The sequence below is a fragment of the Dermacentor albipictus genome, chromosome 3, assembly GCF_038994185.2.
Source record: "Dermacentor albipictus isolate Rhodes 1998 colony chromosome 3, USDA_Dalb.pri_finalv2, whole genome shotgun sequence".
Lineage (NCBI taxonomy): Eukaryota > Metazoa > Arthropoda > Arachnida > Ixodida > Ixodidae > Dermacentor > Dermacentor albipictus.
This window is the reverse complement of record NC_091823.1, coordinates 146,082,405-146,102,116: the sequence shown is the minus strand read 5'-3', so window position 1 is coordinate 146,102,116 and position 19,712 is coordinate 146,082,405. Positions and strand designations below refer to the sequence as shown.

Below are 19,712 nucleotides of genomic sequence, written 5' to 3'. Positions count from 1 at the left end.
GCGCATACTTCGCACATAATGAACTGAACCATTCTTGCGTGGGGTATTTTGGTTCACTCTCATTTGACTCGCCCTCGTACATTAGAAATCCGAACATAGACTGGAATATACAAATGCGAAGATACAGCTTCGTAAAGGGCAAGAAAGTGTCACTGGAAACTAAGTTCACTGCGCGTATATACAAAACTTCGCAACAAGATATCTAAATATATGTGTAAGTCTTTATTAATGCGCTAATTTAAGAAAAAGTTACTTTATATATTGCGTCAAACAAGGCAAATAAAAATGTTGCGCATCCACAAATTCACAGACCACAGAACCCTTTCTCTCTACTCCCCCTAGTGTATCGTGCAAGATAGGAAGCCGGGAATATCTCCTCGCTTTTCTCCCTTGCGCACACATAACTGAGCCACCATCGTGGGCTCACCCGTGCCACGCCCCCCCCCCCCCCCCCCCTATTCTTTCACTCGCACATACGGCACGCTGCGCGCGGTCACGATGTTATCACCCTTGGATTTTATACGGAACGTGAGGGTGACAGCGACGGCAAGAACGCGCCTGGAGTGTCTACATAACTAATGTGTGTCTATAGTGTCTATATAACTAACTAGTAGCAGTAATATAATCAAGGTATCTGGCAACTGAAGCGTCCCGCGGCCCACTACTTTCCGCAGAAGAAGAACAAGTACCAAAATCGAACTTTCACCATGCGAGAATTTGCTGCGCCGCAAGAATGTATGTTATTCTTTTGTGAGGCCGGTGCATGGAAATGAAAAAAAGCGGTAGGGAAAGCATGTCGGCCACAATGGAATGCCTACTTTCGGCACCTAATGTGGCTACTGAAGGAATATCGAAGAAAGCGTGAGATGCTTGGTTCACAGTGAACCATACGCATGCTCCTCGGTATCCTACACCGGCGGGACAAAATTTTCCGCAGAGGTTGCGCGTAAGCGAACGCGTTGCACTTCGTCGAGTCCCCGAGTGATGGCAGCTAGCGACAACGCGTTGTTTCTTTTTCTTGTCTGCTAGCCAGAAAGCATCCAAACCTCTGCCAGACAAAGATCATCTCGGCCAGAGAAAAATGAACGCACACCGAAGTGCGCCGCGCGGTGGGCGTGGGCAACGTGAGAAAAACGCCTGCGCTCTGGCTGGTTGCAGCAGCCCGCGGGTAGCGAGAAAAAAAAAATGTATAGAATCAATGTGTCTTCGCGTATAAAAGTCAAAGTATAAAAATAAATGAGAACGTCATTCCCCTCTCTGGTTTTAGTGTCGCGACATGAATGCTTTGACGCAAGTGCAAATAAAATGTTGACATTCTTTTCTGTTACATGACAGCACATATGAACCACCACAATGCTTCAGCTCATCGGACCTCGCTGCGTGGTTTGTCAAATTTCTGACAGAGCGTTGATTTGGCTTGTCTCGTTGTATGGTCCGATGCACGACTTTAGAAAAGTCAATGCACATTTGGCGTGAAATGCAGGCACACAGAATAGGACATCTGCTCGCCGTAATTTCGTTGCACAGGTCTAGAAACTGAATCGTGGCTTTATCGCCTGCAGTTTATTATTTGTTTCTGTGTCCTACATGCGTTGCCGGTGGTTTCGCAATTTCTTTCGTAAGAAAGGCTTCAGTTCTGTGACAGGAGCAGCAGCAGTAGGATTAACAGCATGTGATGCGATTGATGTGGCCATCTGGTCTGCCAGGACATAGCCTCGATTCCCCTACGGCCCGGTACCCAGAATATAATGATATGATGGCTAGCTAGATAAGCTTTACACAGGTCGGAATAGAGCTGAATAAATACGGGATATTTATGCTTACGGATTGACATCAAGGCTTTCAGGACACTTCGACAGTCTGTGTATCCAACTGCTTTTTGGAGTTTTGATTTCTTTATTTACGGTGCAAGAGGGAGTGAAACGAATGAGATAGTTACCTTGCAATGGCACACGGACGCGAGGCATATCCACATTACGACCCGCGCCCACTGGTAACATCAGTGTGAAATTTTGGCTTGTAACGTTATTGGGACTAGCTGTCTGCCGCCCAGGTGTAAAAAAAATGGGGTATAAGATTTGCACACGAATCCGGTAATTGACAAATCCGCAGAGTGCAATGAAACTATCTATATTGCTTCCATAGATTCAGGAATATGACTAATGTTATTTGTTTCTAATGTTTAGTGTTTTCATATTTTAGTGTTATGCTCATCGCCTCATACTCATGGCAAAAAATCTCGGCCTATATTCGTGAAAAATCTAGCAATATTCATGAGGTAATGGTGATTCTTCAACGCGTAGGCCATCAAGTCTGTCTGGAGATTATCCAGACTGGCTTCAAGAAATGCTGCTATTCAATGAACTCGATGAGAATGAGTACGTTATTTGGGGTGTCGACGATGCCTGCGAACTATGCAATGAGGATTGCTTCTTTGGCAGTCCCAACAAGGATGTAGTTTAAGGCATTGACTACGAAGATTTAGAAACCAAACTTAAGGTAAAGAAAGGGGTGTCATGATCGCAGTTCATAGTTCTCCTAAAAAAAATATGAGTTCAATTTAGTCAATTTATTATTTCTTTACAACGAAATCAATGTATAGGAGTCAACCCATATACAAGTAAATAGGGCACTTGCATGAATTTGCAATGAACTACATTAACGGATAAGAAAGTCTGTGGGCAAATATCCCTGAGGACTAAAAACATGCACAATCTTTTTGCAAACGTGTTTTAAGATTATTATTATTTAAAAAATTATTAGTGGGTTTCCATAACCCTGCACACAGCGACATCTCATTCAGGCTGAGTTTCAAAGCAAAATCATCATTAGGTGAACGTTCACTCAATCCACATTGCTATAACACAACATGGAACAAATTTACCATTTAATAAATATGACAATAAAACACTGTTATACAAAGACAATGTACAGGCTTGCAAGTACACCATAATATGCACACTGTCACATGTCATGGTCTAATTCCTGGAAACGTTTTATCCTCCTCGTATGGTGCCTTCAACCATACATATTCTAGCACCATGTCCTTCCCCCTGTAGCAATGTATACAAGCAAACTAAATGCTAGAGAGCTAAAACGTTTCATTCTTTTAGCAGGGATTTCCTTGAGATATTTCTGTGCCTGGTCACACTTCTTCACATTGGCAAACATTTAGGGTCTATGTACACACTTCGTGCACTCAATCCTCCTTTCGGCTTGCATTAACGGCCAACAAACCATCACTCTGACAGTCTTTATAAAAACAAGCTTGCCAGCGAGCTGTTCATAACAAAGGCGATTTTGCTAATGCCGCTTGGGCATTGCTTAAGTCTGCTTCTCATATAATGCGAGTCTTGACACGCTGCAATGCAGTCGTAATGTTCACATCGGAATTGGCTGATAACAAAATCGAAATGTAAGGACTTTACGAAATTTATGTGTTTAACTTTTTTTGTGTTGTGCTTTGCGTTGCCATCACAAAATGTTTTGCAGTGAGCCAGCGACAAAGCCACGAAAACGTGATAGTCCAGTAACACATGATTTAATAGTGGCACCATGCTCATATATTGTGGCATCATGCTCCTTTTCTCTCCACTCAAAAACTTCCTGTGGACCTCTAGTACGAGCTCAAGCGCAGTGACAATCAAGAGTTTTGTTTGTGCGCTTCTTTGCCCAACTCACTTTTTTTTGTTGTTGAAATTGACCTTGAAGATCAGATGGAACCAAAGCATGAATATCAAGTTACTTGCAAAATTGGCCACGTATGGAGAAACAATTCATCAAAAGTTGCAAGACGTGCAATGAAATGGCGCCGCGAAGGAAAGGACTGTGTTGAAGGGAGTCCAGTATTTTGGGGGGAAGGCTTTCAAGACCCTAGGACGATGCAAGGTATGGATTTCCCTCCTCCTCATGCGAAATGGAAACATTGGTTCTGTACGCTCTCTTGCGTTGCGTGACTGCCGATTGACTGCTAGAATGATGGCAGAAGCACTTGATTTGTGGAAAGTTGTATGTTCACCAGATAATGACATAACGCTTGCAAAAGGAACGTTTGCAACAAAATAATGTCAAAACTGATGATTCATGTGTAAAGGTTTGAGCATGAACACTGTTGCATTCACTGGAAGGATTAAGTTTACAGAATACATTTTGGTAAAGAGTTATCATCAGCAAAGAGAAGAACTTACAACTACACCAAGCTGAAGTGAAAAGGTTAAATAAAAAAAGTCATGCTGATTGCGTTTCCAGATTGCCATGTTATGGTGCACCTCCAATTTTTATGTTTAGCTCAAACAATCAATGCAGCTTTCGACATGCAGGCCCTGAAGCATCTGAGAAGTTATTGTGTTAGCAAAAGGACCTTGCAGCCGGAAATATTACAAAGCACCTAAAACAAATGTGTTCACAATGGTCCCATACTTTCCATCCAGCCCATTCAATGCACTGTCTGGTGAACTACCACTACTGAACAGTTTGATGAGTAGACAGTATGAGCAAATGCACTCTTCTGTGGAAATCAGCAAGGGAGGCGGGAGAAGTTTCATGGAAGGGCCGTATTGCGTTATCCACCTGAAAGTAACCTAGAGCTACTAGGAAACCCATTTTTTTACAAATAAAGCTGCACAGTTCCAAGAATATTCATCCTGGCCTCGGGATTGAATCTTGGACTACTACCTTTACAGGACAAATGAATACATTTTTGCTCCAAAAAAAGAAAAAATAAAGAGTTGGGACGGAGAGCAAGGTAAACGTACCTGGTAGCGAAGCTTCCATAGGAGCATATACGTTCAAAACATGGTGGTCCATCGGCGGTCCATGGGGCTTAGCGCCATCTGTATGTGGTGGGAACACTTCCGGCGGAAGAAAAAATAATGTGATGCCATGTCCGTTAAAAGCCGAAGTCACGTCATTTTGTTTTCGAAGGGGCTAAATTATTTTTGTTGTTCTTCCTTTGGAGCTGTATATTCAAATGGCCTACCATTCGACTTGATGGGCGTTTCGAGCTTTCAGCGTGGAAAGCGATGTAGGAAAAGGCCAGCCGTACGGTTGTCGAAATCGCATTCCTGCACAAAACATACTTCCTTTGGAGGCCGACGAAAGCTTTAGGTGTAGAGTGCTGATGATATTGTTGGATGCCAAGCCCGTCGGCCAGCGCGGTTGCACGAAAACAACTACACAATTATCTGGCGGCCGTAACTCACTACATTTGACTGAACAGATTAAGAAGCAATAAAGCTACCCACGTCACCATATTCAGACAAACTTTGACAAGCAAGAAAGCACAAACTGTGAGGGGGGCGTATTTCAACAGGTGATACGAGTGCGCCTTTCTGCCAATTTCAAGACGTGCATTGCATTGCGAGTGATAGTGGCGTCAACGCCTCCTGTAGCGATGGGCGCTCAAAAGAAATTCATTTATTAATAATGATACAATTAAACTTGTATTTTCTTCACTCGTCAAGAATGTATAAAATTGTCTGGGAATTTTATTTTCGTTGAATGAATCTAACTGCGTCTGGTTTGAATTAAAAAACGCGTTTTTCTTTCCCAATGTTTGTTCCCTCCAAGCAGCTGACGGGTCACTACGAGTTAAATTTTGGGGGCGCATTATAGAAAATACGAAGTTCGTAAAATTTTTAGGCGTATGGTTTAACGAAAACCTGTATTGGTCCATTCATGTGGAGACCCTCAGAGCCGACATTCGTAGAGCGACGGGAATGATTAACAGGTTAAAGCATCTTATTCCAATGAACTTAAAGAAACAGCTATATTACACACTAATACACTCTCGTCTACACTATTCCCTTCTGGTCTGGGGAACTACTACCAAAACTAACCTTATGTCACTATATAGGCTGCAAAAAAGAGCCGTAAGTGCAGTTTGTAACCTACCTGTTCTTGCACACACTAAACCGTTTTTTGATAAGCTTGGCATACTCCATATAGATCGCCTATTTTTGCACAAGCTATCGCTCGAGGCGTTCCGTCTCGGTCAACCTGATCACGTACAATTTAATCAGGCCTTCGCCACCGAAGAAACTCCGTATAATCTCAGACATGACCCAATCTCTATACCGCTTACTCGCACGAACTACGGGAAACAGGCATTACACTTTCAAATATCAACCTTACTAAACAATAATCCCACTATCCTGGAACAATTACAAACCTTGAAATCAAGCTTGAGGTTCAAGAAATCTGTTAAAACGTATTTTCTTCACTACTTTATTGTATAACTTCCTTATGTACCACAATATCATTGTTTTGTTTTCCTTGTTAACATGTACTGATTGAGATTCGAATTGTTAATCGCTTTTGATATGTTATCATATTTCGAAAATTCTAACTTGTTGTGCTGTTGTTTGCTTCAGAGTGTCAACATGCTTTGGGTGCTGCAGCCTTTGTCAGGCAAGAATACTGCCTTTTTCTGCAACACCTGAGACAGCTGTATGTCTCAAACAACAAATAAATGAAATGAAATGAAAAGCATGGCGTGCTCCGGCGCTCGAGCAGATAGTGTTCCTGTATATTCGCCCTGCGGGACCATATACAGCGCCGCTTCCAAGCCTTTGCGAGCCTGCGCCGTTTAGCTTCAATACTTGGCCACACTGCGCCATGTTCTTACTAATGGTGGTATGACCTTGGACACTAGCGCAAGACATGGACAGCAGCAGCAGCAGTTTAAAAGACGAGAGAAGAGGCAAAGAAATCTTAGTTTTAAAGTGATCGCTCAAAACAACAATGCCCACACCACATGAGAGGGATGCAAACACTATGGACACGCATTACGAGCAAAAGATTTTCATGGTCCCAAAGGACATGGAAAATGCGTCGATACAGATGCCTTTCGGCCGCCATTGCATAAAGTAGCTCATCAGCATATATGTACCTAATCCATCAGAAAATCTGTGCAATGGCAGCCTAATGCAACGTAACACCACGTCATATTAACATTTACGATGCGTCCATTTCTGTGACACTCCTGACGTAATATTCCTTCAGCAAATCAACAAGCTGACGTGGCGGCAATCTCGGACCACCACTACATATACGGGGAATGGCAGGTGCGTTAAACGGTATTCTGCACGCTACCGCTGTTCTTGTTTTTTAAGCGCAAACGCCGCTGTATAGCTGCCAAGGAACAGAAAAATGTTTTACTAGAAGAAGCCCACAGCTCACGTCACGTTTCGTGATCTTGATGAAAGCGTAAAAAAAGTGTTTTTTAACACGTGTCGACAACAGAGCCTCTGCTGATACCACCAATTCATAGTGTTTTAGCAGGATCATCAAGGTCCTCAAGCATGTGGTTATTGTAATATAGAAAAGTAATAATACTGCTACGTAACACGCTAACAGCTTTACAGCAGCAATACGAATTATGCTTGTGATTTTGACAACAAGAAACACCTGAACATGAATGTCACGAAAATATTTTCGTTAGTGGCCACTGGAACTTAGAAAGCCAATTCAATCCAAGACTAGCGGCATTCCATTAGGCCGATGGGTGTTTGCGGTTATTTTAGTCTTGAATAGCGCTGCGATTGTAGAGTGGTGCTTCGTAGTCCAGCCGCATTGGATAGCTACGCAGGATCTGGTGCGGATTCTCGGCACGACGTGTCAAGAAATTCGCGCTCTCATCATCCTCAAGAGGTGAGCCGAAGTTCTAGTATTTCTGAGAAGCGGACAGAATATTCGCTGGAGTTATTCTGTGGGCGCTTGCTTTGTTGCAAGTATGCTAAAATATATGTTATCTTTCTTGGTTTGAAGCGTAACATGCGTAGCGACAGCGGTCTTCTTTCTTTGTCAAGAAAAATAGAGGGACGGTTTTAGCCGAAGGGCAGCCGAAGATATGTTTACATTCTTAGCGACACCCATTTATTTATATTTGGTACAAATGACTATGTAAGCGATGCGTAGAATGAGCTGGACGTCTTGGTAAAGTACGGCACATCAACTTGCCCTGCGAGAACCTATCGACATCCAGCAAGCGAATATATTGGGCTTTTTTTTTTAGCTGAGAACGCTGCCTATGGCGCCTGCACAAAGCGTCCGAAAAAAATTTTTCGCGTCTGCTACAGGTATCGCCCCCGTAATGAATGCCGTAGCGATTTGTCTGTTACCGTTACGGCTGCTCTGTGAGGCGCAATTAGGGCCAGCAGCCAGTAACAGAGTTCAGACTCTATGAGATGAAACAAAGCATTCTCATTACGGGACTTATATGACAGTTTTTACGTGCCTCAGTTTTTCGGCTCGGTTTATGGGCAGTCTACCCAAAAAGTTTAGTGAACACGTGTGCGTACTCGTGAAGCGGCCCCTCCGCGAAAATTCTGGTGCACCAGCAAGCTAGGCTGCAAATGCCTCTTGTTGTCATAATATTTATTTTATATTTCTCTTGATTACGCGACGAATTCTTCGACAACCATGGCGACGCGTTTCTCTCTTAAAAGCAGTATCAATGGAAATGATATTACTCATACCACCCAAATGCTGCCGGGCTGATAACACTTATCAGAACTTATTAAACCCCTAAGAGACCCTCGCAGGATATTCTGGAAGGAGATGCAGTGTTGGAAAATGCTGGCATTCCGTGAGAATTCTAGTTGTTGCTATATAATATATTACTCTGACAATAACTCGATAAGTAAGCTTGATACAAAGTCACATATACAAGCTCTGACCTAGTCGCGGTGCGTAGAGACTGCGGTAATGGAGGAGATGGTCGAGCCGACCAAGTAAAAGCGGCAAGGGCCTCTTCGATGTGTGTCCCCAACTGACTGCGCAGCGGCGAAGAGGAAACAATCCAGTCACCCTAGTTTGGCATGATCTGGTGTGGTCCGTAGACATTTGTTATCTGCTGTACAAACCACTGAAAAAGTAAAATCGCAGTGTGCTTTTTTTAGCGAAACGCTCTTGTCTCGCCTTGTTTTGGGGATGCCAGGATGCCTTGATAATCCCGACGTGATGTTCTTGTTATTTTATTCGCGCAGAAAGCATAGGTTTGTGCTCGCCAACTAAGGAAAAAGCAAATCGACAAATGTAGAGGAAAAGACCGCCGCATTTCACGGACCTTAGTCGTGAGCCGAGCATCCAGATCTACTCGGGCCTTTTTTAACTTAGCACACGTCGTTGATATCAGCTCACATTCTGCAATCAAATGAACTTCTCACTTTGTCTGACTCCTACCCGCCTAGACAATGTGCCAAATGCATAATTTATCTGTAGCTCATATTGCTTTGATTTACGCAGGTCACACTGATCAATAAAACTTTGCATTTGGAGTGACTCGTAGCTCATAGTACTCTGCCATCGTTTACAAAAGGCCTTAGACGCAATGGAATCCTTGACGTAATATGCGCACACCATACGTATTCTGGACTGTTCCCCATTGCGCTTAGACGCGGACCAGTGGTCTAGTTCCAGAACATTTAAAAATTAATCCCCGAATCAGACGCTTTCGCAGTGACAGAGAACTTTGCCGAAGTGCTGCACAACACGCAGTCGCAGAACGCGTACGGCATCGCACCCATCGCCGCGAAAGTCATCGTGTGCGTCCTGTGAACTCGGGTTGCCGAAGCACAGTAAGCGGTGCAGCACGTTGTTGCACCACTTATGTTGCATTGTCACCAGACAGATTGAGCAGCTCCAAGCGCCGTTCTGCCGTCGCAGTCGGCGTCACTGAGGTCCCGTATGAAGTCCGAGAGTGCCAGTCGCCGTGCGTACTACGCTTATTTGCGAGTAAAATCATGCAAGGATAGCCGACGATCGCTCCTCAACCGAGAGAGGAAAGCCAGAAAGAAGCGTGCAGGCTTGCGGCGCGCGCGAGGGACCCAACGTTGCGAGGGAGCGGGGGAAGGAAGGGAAGGCAAGCGGCATTCGCTTCCGACTGCAACAACGCTTGTGGCGGTGCACGTGGCCGCACGGCCGTATCTCAAGAGCGATCTGCGTCGGTGGCTCATAGCTTTGGGAGTACTGTGTGTTCTCGGCGCTCATTTTGCGTTAAAGAAATAGAGCACGAATGTGACTTCGCTCGCTGCTTCTGCCGCGTTCCCTCACGCCAGCGTTTCGACAACTAGTTTCCGCGGTGATCGAGTGAGATGTTTGCTCGAGCGCGTGACACCATACTTGTTAATTTAGTACGCTTGCCTATGTCTGCAAGTTTATACGGCCGATAAAACTACTTATTTGCAATCGCAATCGATTATTTGCCTTACGGGCGAAACTGCGATCTTTTCTGTTTCCCGGTTATGCAATAAGCCACCGCTTTATGTAGTTCCATTGCCTCAGTGCATATCGTGGAGACTTGCACAGAACTTTGGCGCACTAGAGCGAACGGTGCAGCAGACTTTCATGGTTCCTTTACGCACCGCTGCGTTTTTTTTTATATCGAATGTCGACTAATTCGGGAGGCAATATATGTGCTCTTGCTTTACAGCCCAGCTCTTAGGCCCACGTTCCTGCAATGAGCACTGCAGCGAAAGATGGAAAAGGGAACCCGTAGTGTGATATGAAAGATGCCAGCAACTGTCATGTGCACCCACACTCAACCGCTCGATGCGTCCTCGTAAATGGTCTCAGCTGGACCAGTCTAGTATCCTACTATCGTCTGCTCGCGTCAGTTGTCGCTAGAGCTTGCTTGGTTTGCTCGGTTTGGTCTCATTGGTGCTTTTTTCGATTATCATAGTTTGCGATTGTTTTGTAAGCTGCTTGTTTGCGCGACGCCACTTGTGTAGTACTTTATAGAAGCCATGGGGCACGAGCGATTACAATGGAACCTTCGACGAGTGATGTATAAAAATGGACGCGCTTGACCCGCAGATGACTTTATACGATCGACGACTTTACTACATGTCACTCTCAAATTCTGCCTCAACATATCGCGAAATAACACTATAGAGCTGTGCTCAAATTTCAAGTTAGGCAGTACCGTAATCGTCGGTGAATTGTTTTTTCACGCAGCATCGTTCCTCAGGATAGACCTCAGTCTCGTGCAATATCCGTGTCAAGAATGCACTAAATGAAGTGATGATTTACCCCAACCAAATTTACCATATCAAATTTAAGAGGCAGACAACCTGCGATACCAATTGCAGAATGCAAACACCTACAGGTTATATGTACCGGTTTTTTGTTAACGTATCCATAACTAAAGTGGGACTTCTTTGAGTCTTGTAGTGCTCTGTGTTTCCAGAGCAGTATTTACGGACAAGATGCACACACAGCGCTGTATGTATGCATTATGTTGTTAATGTCTAATGCGCTACGAAAGCATTAGTTATGCAATTCCAACTATTCTAGCGCTACACCTTAGTATCCTCTGATCACATCCACTTGCGTCTATTCTCCATCAGCACAACCAACAAAACAGTGGCACAAAAGGCTGATAACGACCGTGTTTGCCATCCATCAAAACTATGCAGATCTAACGCACTTATTTTATTCTATATCCAGCGAAGGTTAAGCGATACGGTAAATATATAATATAGAACTACATCAAATGTGCACATTTCTGTACATTTTTAACCTATAGGCGTTCTGTAATCTGATGCAATATTTACGCTTAGGTAACGCGTTGGTCACAACATCAATCCTGTGAAATGTTTCCGATTATGAAGTACACTGTTCGAAAACTGTTTGCATGTTCGCACACATCAATTCTGGAGAATTTAAACTTTGGGACCTCGACATAGCGATCTCAAGACCACGAAGGCGATGTCCGATACTCCTGAAAGGAAGAGGATGGATGCGAGGTGTATAGGGCCACAAAGAACTAGGGCATATCATTAAAGTATGTCTAAAGCTTCTATGACGTCGTGTCAGAATGGCGTTATACCCTATGACAAATCTATCAGTTTAAAAAAAATTGGCTGCCACTTGAGTACTGTGAACAAGGGTGCAAGCGAAGCTCGGGATTCTTCGTTGTCGTAGCGCCTCGGCTTCTCGCTACCTCACGACGAGGTCGGCACGTCGACGACGAGCCCCTTCTCGGGCGATTTCCCGGCAACGTTCATCAAACGCCTCCTATTCTTCACCCGAGTGCACTATGCATGGCCCGCTGATGTTTCTTCTACGCAGCCTGCTCTTCGGCAAAACGAATAAAGTAGGGCCTCGCCATCTGATTGCCCGGCCTGAACTGGCGCAGAGGCGCAGAGGCGAGTGGACGCGCAATCTCACCCCTTCCATCCTCCTCCTCCGGAGGGAGGGGAAGTTTGTGATTGCCTCACGCTTTGCGCTGTGCCTACTTCTTCAGGCATATAAAGTCCCGCTTCATAGGGCCCGTATGATGAATCGAGAGTGTCTGCAAAGGAATAATGTCGTGAACAACCGATGCAGACCGACAGTGGTCGGTCTGCATTGTATGTTCATGACATTTCCTCGAGAAAGGTTCGTTCATGACAAACCTTCCCTTGAGAGCAACTTGGAGTTTTTTACGTGTATAGAATGCTCCGAACCAGGTACTTATACCAACAAATTACTAAGCATAACAATTCAGTTGGAAAGATTGATGCAGACAAGTACACAGTGGCGGTTACTCGTGCACGGGCCGAGAAGCTGCGGGCCGGGTAAGAGCCCACAAAACGTGAGTTATCGGACTAACAAACGATACGCTTCTAATAAGGAAATACGACAAATAGGAAGCGGGCATGACGGTTCGACGTGCGGTGATGTTATCGACTTCGTCGTTGTGGAATATTTGAATGAATTGCTCGGTCAACCACACACCATTATAGGGGGCTTTAAAGCAGAATTTGTTGTTAGTGCCTAAGCTGGATGAAGGACGCTTCTGGAACTGCCAATTTCCAGAAAAGAAATGGAGGACGCAAAAGATGCACTACCTGTTGGCAAGGCAGCTGGCCCTGACGGCCTAGGAGTAGGCATTTTTTTAAAACATTAAAACAATATTAGCCTAGATTGTGCACAGTTATCGCCGAATCGTATCAGCAAAAAGATAAACCACTGTGCTTCACAACTTAGCAGATCGTCCTCATCCCAAGAACTGAGGCACTTGAAAACCCTTCCGTTAGTGGGGTCTTATCGCCCGATAAGCCTTACCAACGTCGACTGTAATATACTTATGAAGCTGTTGGCCAAACGATTGCCGGGTCTGATAAAGAGGCTGGTTGGCACGCATGTGCTGCCTTCGCTAACATCGCCGATGAGCAGTACCGAGACCTATCGCTGCGAGCATTCATCGAGCGTCTGCGCTCTACACCAACCGTCGCATCCGTTCACCGATATATCGTCCAGGGCCGCATTCTGTACCGAAGGAACTTCCTCCCTGACTGGTCTGATCTTCTTGTCGTGCCAAAACATCTACGACAGACTGTGCTCTTTGAGATGCATGACGCACCCACTGCACGACATCTTGGCGTAACCCGTACGTACGACCGCGTTCGCCGCCGCTTCTATTGGCCTGGTCTTGCTCTCTCCGTCCGACGCCATGTTGCTGCCTGTGATCCCTGCCAGCGTCGGAAAACACCTCAGGTGCCACCTGCCGGTCATCTCCAACCGATCACCGTCCCTGTGAAACCGTTCTTTCGTGTTGGATTAGACCTCCTCGGTCCCTTTCCCACGTCGTCCTCTGGGAATAAATGGGTAGCAGTCGCAATTGATTGCGCCACCCGATACGCTATCACGCGGGCTCTCTCTGCCAGTTTCGCCACTGACGTCGCGGACTTTCTTTGGCGTGACATTATCTTGCTTCATGGCGCCCTGCGACAGCTGCTTACTGACCATGGTCGTAACTTCCTCTCGAAAGATATCGCCGAAATTGTGCGTTCCTGCTCCATACCATCTTCCAACCAATGGCCTGACAGAGCGGTTAAACCATACTCTTCACTGCTGCCCAAGTACGTTTCCAAGGACCACCACGACTGGGACATTGCCCTTCCTTACGTCACATTTGCACATAATTCTTCCCGGCATGACGCCGCTGGATTTTCTCCATTTTATGTACCGTAAGGTCGCGAACCGACATTGCCCCTTGACACGGCACTTCCTTCTGCTACGATCTCAACAAGGAAGTATGCGCGCGACGCCATTGCCCTCGACTACCATGCACGCCAGCTTGCCCGTAGTCGACTGACGGCCTCGCAAACCACTGAGCAGCGTCAGTACAACGCCCGCCCCCGTGACGTACAGTTTTCACGTGGTGCGCTCATGCTCCTGTGGTCGCCCTCTCGTCACGTCTGACGTTCAGAGAAGCCGCTTTCACGATACACAGGGTCCTACCACGTGCTGCACCAGCTGACGCCTGTGACGTGGGAAATTCCTCCTGTGCGTTCAACCTCGTCCATTACCCTGGCATCTAGTGATGTACACGTCAGTAGGCTCAAGGCCTACTACACTGCTTCCGAGTCCGGTGTTTAGTCGCTCCGGAATGGCGCTTTTGCCGCCGTTGGTAGTGCTACGGATAAGTATTCGCGATGACAAAGAGGCGAGTAGGGTGAAGACGACGACGACGATTAGAGGCTAGCGCGGGCTGTTGCCTCTTGGCTAAGTGCGGCGTATTTCTTGTAAATATACTTCCATATAGATTTTCGACTGCGTCTTCCTACGTTACAATATTTATGAAGCTGTTGGCCAAACGATTGCCAGTTCTGATAAGGAGGCTGGTTGGCACGCTTCAGACCTGTGGTATAAAGGTTTGAAGCATCGCCACAAACTTACACGTAGCTCGAAATGTGCTACATGTAGCGGTGTATTTGGGCACGGAGTGACTATGGTGCAATTAGATCTCGCTAAGACCTTCAACCGTGTTTCCTACAATCCTCTCTTCGCCATATTCGAGCATTCCAACGTAGGAAACGTAATAAGAGACGGTGTCAGAATGGCGTATGCTAACTGCTAACTGTCAGTCAGGTCCCTTTAAACGTCGACCTGACTGACAGCAAGTGCGGGCTTTTGTTAGGCACGACTGTCCACTGTCGCGCCGGCTGTTCGCGGCCAACCTTGAGCCTCTGTACAATGCCATCGAGAATAATGAACGTATAACTGGCGTCAGGTTACAGTCAACACATGTAAGACTTTTGGCGTATGTCGATGACATCGCCATATTTTGTTCAAATAGAGATATTTGTCAGGCCGTAGAGGTAGTTCAAACCTTCTGCGAATACAACAGGGCGCAAATAAATTGGGAGAACAGTTATGAATTCTGGCATGGGAGGTGAATGGGATAAAATGCCAGACTACTACTTTCGACTTTGGTGGTCAACCCCTGAAACAAAGTATCTAGGCATGTTTCCCAATACTTATCCCAACCAGGAGCCGAACTGAAGAAACAATGGGCGAGAGCACAGCAAAAAGGTTCAATCGTAGCAAGGGCGACAGCTGTCAAGGTTCTCGCGTGCCACAGTCTGTAAGCTATATCTTACCACCGCAATGTGGTATTCTCTGCTGTGTGCGTCGGGGATCAAGATCCTAAAAAATTCCCCGCGTTTTCACAATTTTCATATGGGCGTAGACTTGAGGAATGAACCAGCCGCACAAACAAAACCACAATGAATGATTTGTTCCTTCACACATCTGTGCAAGTGCTTTTATATCGTCACGTTCCAGGATTTGTACGAATGTATGAAGCAATCCATGGTGCCGTTAAACGTTACCTACGAGACGTCGTGCATGCGTACAGATTGTTGGATGTGCGGTTTTCAAAGCAGCATCCCACCACTATAACTAGGAAAAAACTATACGGACCCAATGGACATTATGCTCCTTGTACCGATGTCACACCGCGGATGCCCAGGAGGTGTCATAAAATGGTTAAATGAATGCTTGTACGCCCTTCAGTTAAAACTTTTTTTTCATTATGCTACACACTAATACATTATCAGTTCTTGACATGAAAGTACCGAGCGCAGCGTTTTTGAGCAAGGAAACTCAAGCAAGGCAGATGACGATTATTGGTGTGTAGCAAGATGCCACCGATAGGGTGCACATTCGTTGAGCGTAGTCGCATTTAACTCCCGCCCGCACCTCTCCCGTATGTCATCTACTCAAGCACCCGATCCAGACGTTCACACTTCGACGTTTGCCGCATATCAGTGTGTATAAATGTTTGTAGCTTGCCTCAGCACCGCTTCAGACTCAGGCATTATGCTCGCTGAAGACGATCACGTTTGGTAAATGTTCAAAGAACAAGCTGGTTACATTGCAATACGCCCAAGCTACATCATGAGTACTATATCCACCTTATGTCTTTTGCACAAGGGTAGCGAACCAATGATCGCGCATATCTAATCACCTAGACATTATGTGGAATTTGCGTGTGCATATCGTGGCAAAGCGTTTCTTCGAAGAAAAAGACCCAGTGCCCTTCCATTCTGTGAAGGATGACCAACGAAGCTGTGTATGTGGGCTCCTTAATGGCGAACTGCACCTCCGCGGCGGGTCGGCCCGGCATTTCACAGTCTTCGGGATCGGCCCACGTATGGGGAGGGCCTAATGCCTGCGCGACCTCAGCACTCGCAGGGGTGTCTGCGTCAGCAGGCGTTAGGTGTGTTGCTACACCACGTGCCCGAGCGCCGAAGGGTTGGACCCTCGCACGTGTAGCAGTGTGCGGCTTAGTCGTGTCTAGGGAAAGGGGGATCCTGGCAGTTGAGCTGATGCCGGGTTTTCGAACCTTTAAGGTACCCCGGTAGAGACAACACACCCCTTCGGCCTCTGCTTCGCATGACACGGAGAGGCGAGAACTTGGAGTCGGGTTCCTGATTAACAAGAATATAGCTTGTAACGTACAGTAATTCTATAGCATTAACGAGAGGGTGGCAGGTCTTGTTGTGAGCCTTAATAAGAGGTACAAATTGAAGGTCGTACATGTGTATGCCCCTACATCCAGTCATGATGACCGGGAAGTCAAAAGCTTCTATGAAGACCTGGAATCGGCGATGGGTGAGGTCAAAACAAAATACACTCTACTGATGGGCGACTTCAATGCCAAGATAGGCAAGAAGTAGGCTGGAGACAAGGCAGTGAATGAATATGGCATAGGAACTAGGATTAGCAGGGGAGAGTTATTCGTAGACTAAGCAGAGCAGAATAAGATGCGGATAATTAATACCTTCTTCCGCAAGCGGGATAGCCGAAACTGGAGCAGGAGCCTGAATGACGACACTAGAAATGAAATAGACCTTGTTCTCTGTGCTAACCTTGGCATCATAGATGTGGACGTGCTCAACAAGGTGCGCTGCAGTAACCATAGGAAGGTAAGAACTCGAATAAGCCTAGACTTGAGGAAAGAACGGAAAAAAAACTGGCACATAAGCCGATCAATGAGTTAGCAGTAAGAGGTAAAATAGAGGAATTCCGGATCAAGCTACAGAACAGGTATTCGGCTTTAACACAGGAAGAGGACCTTAGCGTTGAAAAAATTAACGACAATCTCAGGGGTATCATTAAGGAGTCTGCAATAGAAGTCGGTGGCAACTCCGTTAGACAGGATAACAGTAAACTATCGCAGGAGACGAAAGATCTGATGAAGAAACGACAATGTATGAAAGCCTCTAACCCTACAGCTAGAATAGAACTGGGAGAACTATCCAAGGTAATGAACAAGCGTGAGAGCTCACATAAGGAAGTATAATATAGATAGAACTGAACATGCTCTCAGGAACGGAGGAAGACTAAAAGCCGTGAAGAAGAAACTAGGAATAGGCAAGAATCAGATATATGAGTTCAGGGACAAAGCCGGCAATATCATCACTAATATGGATGGGATCGTTCAAGTGGCTGAGAAGTTCTATAGAGATTTATACAGTAACAGTGACACCTACGATGATATCGTGAGATAGAATAATCTAGAGGAATTCGAAATCCCACAAGTAACGCCGGAAGAAGTAAAGACCGCCTTGGGAGCTATGCTGAGGAGGATCCGGTAACACATTTGTTGAAGGAGGGGGGGGGGGCATATTGTTCTTGAAAAACTGGCCACCCTGTATACACAATGCCTCAAGAGCTCGAGCGTACCGGAATCTTGGAAGAATGGTAACATAATCCTAATCCATGAGAAAGGGGACGCCAAGGACTTGAAAAATTATAGACTGATTAGTTTGCTGTCCGTTGCCTACTACGTATTTACTAAGGTAATCGCAAATAGAATCACGAACACCATAGCCATCCGTCAAACAAAGTGCCAAAGGCTACTCAACAATAGACCATATTCACACTATCAATCATGTGATAGAGAAATGTGTGGAATATAACCAACCCTTATATATAGCCTTCATTGATTACGAGAAAGCATTTGATTCAGTCGAAACCTCAGCAGTCATGGAGGCATTGCGGAATCAGGGTGTAGACAACCGTATGTAAGAATACTGAAGTATATCTATAACGGCTCCACAGCCACCGTGGTCCTCCATAAAGAAAGCAACAAAATCACCGTAACGAAAGGCGTCAGGCAGGGAGATACGATCTCTCCAATGCTATTCAAAGCGTGTTTACAGGAGGTATCCAGAGACCTGGATTGCGAAGAAATGGGGATAAGAGTTAATGGAGAACGCCTTAGTAAATTGCGATTCGCTGATGATATTGCCTTGCTTAGTAACTCAGGGCACCAACTGCAATGCACGCTCACTGACCTGTAGAGGCAAAGCCGAAGGGTGGGTCTAAAATTATTCTGTAGAAAGCTAAAGTAATGTTCAACAGTCTCGGAAGAGCACACCAGTTTACTATAGGTAGTGAGGCACTGGAAGTGGAATAGATCTTAGGACAGGTAGTGACTGCGGATCCTGAACATGAGACTGAAATAATCAGAAGAAAAAGAATTGGCTGGGGTGTGTTTGGCAGGCATTCTCAGATCATGAACAGCAGGTTGCCATTATACCTCAAGAGGAAAGTATATAACAGCTGTGTCTTAAGGGGCAAAAACATACGGGGCAAAAACCTGGAGGCTTACGCAAAGGTTTCTACTTAAATTGAGGACAACACAACGAGCTATCCCTTAGGCGTAACGCTAAGGGATAAAAAAAGTGCAGATTGGGTGAGGGAACAAACGCGAGTTCATGATATCTTAGTATAAATCAAGAAAAAGAAATAGGCATGGGCAGGACATGTATTGAGGAGGAAAGATAACCGATGGTCATTAAGGGTAACGCACTGGACTCCAAGGGAAGGGAAACGTAGTAGAGGGCGGCAGAAAGCTAGGTGAGCGGATGAGATTAAGAAGTTTGCAGGGACAACATGGCCACAATTAGTACATGAGCTCTGTAGTTGGAGATGTATGGGAGAGGCCTTTGTCCTGCAGTGGGCGTAACCAGGCTGATGATGATGATGGTGAATCCTGTGACATCCCCAGGTTTGGTTCTGAGGTGGGCAGCGCGCAGTAATGGTATCTATGGCTTCAAGTGCCCCCCCCTCCCCCTTCCTGATCACTCACTGATGAAACCCTCGACATTTTTATGAAACCAAAAGAAACATTTCCCATGTGCCATTCCTAATATAGTCAACATGAAACCAAGACAGTCCGTTCATTATCTCCATACGCTGCCGCAATATGTCTGACTGAAGCAATCGGCTCTGGTTACAACGTAACTTAAATGGGAAGCGGCGACCTTCTGGAAGTACGTCATAAGCATCAATACAATAAACAGAGAAAAATTGTTGAGTTTGGTGCCCTTCCTGTCTCTGTGGGTCCCCACAGGGCAATGAACACTGTGCGCAGTGTCATTTCCAATTATGGCCTCATTAAACTCAGTGAAAGCGAGCTGTTGGATATG

The 19,712-nt window shown here is 45.6% G+C and overlaps 1 protein-coding gene across 4 annotated transcripts in view; it reads left to right on the top strand.

The window, feature by feature from the left end:
- The window catches only part of LOC135896665 (NLR family CARD domain-containing protein 3-like), a 117,613-nt gene that overhangs the window by 7,974 nt on the left and 89,927 nt on the right, over window positions 1-19,712 (top strand). The window contains exon 1 of one of the 4 annotated variants that reach the window (XM_070536136.1): window positions 7,402-7,650. The exons of 1 other annotated variant lie outside the window; for it this stretch is intronic. The gene's annotated coding sequence lies outside the window, so the exon portion shown is untranslated. Of the gene's footprint in view, window positions 1-7,401; window positions 7,651-19,712 lie in introns of those variants that run through there. 2 more of the 4 variants (XM_070536134.1, XM_070536132.1) reach the window with 2 other exon arrangements.